We start from the raw sequence: 3,680 nt of genomic DNA on the forward strand, positions 1-3,680 counted from the left end.
TTCACCAAATTACTTCTAAAATTTTTCTTTGAAGGAGAAAACGTCTTTCAATACTCTATATAATGATTACAGTGTAACAGCAGTGGAAGGAAATGCTGTACCTTTTCCATTTTTCTTGAAGTTTCTTCTGAGATACAAAATAAAGAGCTCTCTCTCCCTGCTTCCTTCCCTCCCCCTCTTCCCTCCCTCTTCCTTTCTCCCTCCTTTCCCTCTCTCTCTTCCTTCAACATTACCCACTCCACCACTTCCATTCCCCTCATTACTCCCTCTCATTATTAGATCTCAGTGGCCAAGAGACAAGTTCCTCTCCCCTTCTCTTTCTCTCTTCTCTGGCTCCCTTCCCCTAATAATGTCTCCTGTTTTTACTCTCCTCCCCCACTGTGAGCGCCTCTGGAACTAGTCAGTCAATGCCATTTCCTCGCCTCTGGACTGTGTACTCAGCCAACATGTATTGGAAAGAACGTTTCATAGTTAGTATGAGATCTAATCCCTTCAGCGCCTGGTAAACTTTGAAAGTGGATGATAGACAGAGTAAAGGAAAAGTGGGCAATTTAATTGAAATGGGCAGTCCTGTTTTATTTTAAGGGATCAGAGTTAAAGGGAGACGCTTCTCAGGAGCAGGCAAAAACTGAACTGTCTTAGTTCTTCATCAAGCTTTTTTTTTTTTTTTTCCTTTAGCAGAATCCTTGAAACACTTTAGTTACCATCACCTTTAAACACATACGTACACACACACACACACACACACACACACACACACCTACCTCTCCCACGGGATATAATCGTTTTTCCTCTGTAGCTCTACTGGGCAAGTGGAAACAGATGATTTGTTGTCAGATTTGGAGGGAAAAAGTATTTCTGCAAGACATTTTTGAAAGAACTTCGCTTGTTGCCCCTCCCATCCTCCCTACAGCAGCTGCTACCAAAACATTTTATTCATAGCTTTAAACACCAGAGAGCACCTGTTTTGTTGTGTATTTCAATGTGTATATGTTTGCATGAATTTACGTATTAATGCTCTTGAGCTTCAGGATCAGTGAATTCTGTGTTAAATGCCCCAAGAGATGGAAAGGAAAGGTGGGCAGGTGTACTGCAAAGGACTTCAGTTTAGAAAAAGAAGTATTGCAGAAAGAAATTAAGATTTGCAATTCTTCTATATTTGCATCTTTGGGAGAGAGGGAAGAGATGGAGTGGTATGCATGTATGAGTAAAGAGGGGGAGCAGGGAAGAGAAAGAGGGGGGGGAGGTAGGGAGGGAGAGAGTTCTTTTTACTTTGTTTTATTTATTTTGTAATATTTATAACTTAATTCTATATGTACATATTGAAACAGAATCATCTTTTAATTCTCCAGTAGTTTATAAATATTATACTAGACAACTGTTTGTTTATATATGGAAACTTAAAAAAAAAACTTTCACATAATTGTATTTATATGGAAATATGTTGCACATTAAGATCGTGTAGAGCTATATAGATAGATGTTCACTCACCTAAGCATCTACAGTGTCCCACAGTTTTCTCAGAATAAATATTTTTCTTTCCCTTTCTTTCTCCACCCTCCACCTTCTCTTTTTTCCTTTCTCTTCACTCTTCTCTCAATGAGTTATGAGAATAATGGTTTGGCATTTTTATCTACAGAACTGTTGAGTTTATATGAAGAACAAACCACCTCATTTCCTATCATTCTATATGACAAAGTTTGTTATGAGCAGAGGAAATTATTTGTAATTAAGAGCTATTAACTATTCATGTAAGTTTCATTGTTTATAATAGCTCAGAATTCTATTGTGGTTATACCTAAAATAAGAGAAAAAGAAGAGAGAGGGTACCTATAGGAAGAGACAGCCTTGCATTTTAAGATTTATTGTGACTATTTGGGGCACTATGTTTCTGAGAGTTTGCATAATTTTGTTGATGTTTCCTATTTATTTGTAAATTGAGCACATTTCTGTTCAGCCTATGCAGATGAGGGATAGAAAATAAAAGGGGAAATGGAGAAGGGAAAGAGGCAAAATAATGAATGAAAGAAGGATGAAAGAAAGAGAGAAACAGCAGCTGAAGATTCTCTTTACTATTTAGCGGGTAGCCAGCCTTCCAGCTGAATCTTCCCCTTTTCCTCCATCCACTCCCCCATCATCTTCTCCTTCTCCCTTTCTTCTTCACCTATTCTTCTTTATCCTCTATCCTCTTCCTCTTTTTCTGGCACACGCCCTTGCACTTGTCCCATGGAAAAAGTGGGTCCTGGTCACTATTTTTTTTTTACATCCTTACCTAATTCCTGCTTGGTTTATGATTTTATTTGCAAGAAAGGAAAAAGCAGCAACATGACAAATAGGCTTTAAGTTCATGATATTAGCTGATTTGAATTGTTTTCCTGAAACACCAGGACCATTCTGTTCATATTCCCTTTCTTATAAATTGACTCACTCCATTCCTTTAGTTTTACTTGTCTTGAAATTGGTATTATGAATAGTGAAAGTCCTATATTCCTCAGGAAAGACATTTTGAAATTTAGTGGATTTTCTTTAAGTTCTTAAAAAAAAAAAGAACTTTAAAACCCCCATTTCAAAGCCAAAAAAAAAAAAGTGTATTTGTATAGTTGGCTTATTTATACCTATGTTATCCTCCTCCTAAAAGTCCTATTGTGCCCCTTGGGATGTGGGCTTTGACTGGTGTGATCTCACTTTATCTAGCAGAGACCCAGTCCCATCTTACCAACCCCGGTAGTCTCCAAGCTTCACTCTGCCACTCTGGGGTCATCTGCACATCTCTCCCCACCACACCTTTCTGAAAAGAGTCAACATCACCATTTACAAAAATATCTGTTTTTTCAATTGATGTGACTTGATCAACAATCCTCTATATATTGTCTTCCCCTGATGTAACTAAGTCCCTCGAATGCAGAGGGGGTCTTGCTTGCTTGCTTGTGTTTGTATTGATTGCTCTTAGTACAGTGCCTTGTACATAAGTACTTAAAAGACATTTTTAGTCATTCATTTATTCATCTAGATCGCAAATTCCTTGAATATGTCTTATGCACCTTTTTCTCCTACACTTTAGTTTGTCTTCTATCTAACATCTAAATACATATTTATTGCTTTTCCAAAGTTAATCAAGTTTTTAAACTACAACAGCAACAAGCTAGGATTCACTTTTCAATACTAACATTGTTTAATATTGAAAAAGAAAAGCATGATTTAATGTAAAAGCTGAGTTTTATCAGGGAGAATTGAGTTTTGTTATCTCTGTCACTCACGTGATGTGGGCCTCAGAATATCACTAAGTATCTTTATGCATGGAGCAACTAGGTGGTGCAGTACCAGACCTGAATTCAGGAGGACCTGACTTCAAATCTGGCCTCAGACACTTAACACTTCCTAGCTGTGTGACCCTGGGCAAGTCACTTAGCCCCAATTGCCTCAAAAAAATAAATAAATAAATAAATAAAATCTTTATGCCTTAGTTTTCTGTAGAGAAGATCAAATAAGAATGTATTTTATAGCACTTTGCAAAATTTTAAATTACTGGATAAAGAGTAGCAATGATTATTACTAATACCATGCATAGTGGCAGACTGTCCAATCCTTCCTTCATCACAAGGACCTGGCAGCATTGCTAAGGATTCTGGATGCTAAGACTTGCAGAACTCTAAGATATAAAATATAATTCATTTTGGAAA

Source organism: Antechinus flavipes, chromosome 1 (assembly GCF_016432865.1).
Source record: "Antechinus flavipes isolate AdamAnt ecotype Samford, QLD, Australia chromosome 1, AdamAnt_v2, whole genome shotgun sequence".
Lineage (NCBI taxonomy): Eukaryota > Metazoa > Chordata > Mammalia > Dasyuromorphia > Dasyuridae > Antechinus > Antechinus flavipes.